We start from the raw sequence: 357 nt of genomic DNA, 5'->3' as shown, positions 1-357 counted from the left end.
GTTATATCTATGTTAAAATGCATAATGATATTTTTAAATCTAATATGTTGAGGTTAATATAATTTACAAGTTGAATCACCGGCCTTCAATTTTTACTAGTTTAGGCCTTAACATACGCCCTTCGTGTTTGTCAATATTATGCTTTTTACAAAGCAAAATCCCTTAACTATAGAATAAAACATCCAATGCTATATTAGCATATTTCGTGTCACATTTGATAATTTTATCAGTATATGTTCCTAGAACTATATATATAATTTATAGACCAAGAAAGATAATAAAAGACGTTTTTATATCTTTTGAACAATTGTAGACAATAGTATGAATATTCAGATATGTTAATACTAATCGAAAAAG

This window comes from Papilio polytes, unplaced genomic scaffold, assembly GCF_000836215.1.
Source record: "Papilio polytes unplaced genomic scaffold, Ppol_1.0 DF824191.1, whole genome shotgun sequence".
Taxonomy (NCBI): domain Eukaryota; kingdom Metazoa; phylum Arthropoda; class Insecta; order Lepidoptera; family Papilionidae; genus Papilio; species Papilio polytes.
This window is presented reverse-complemented; position numbering follows the sequence as displayed.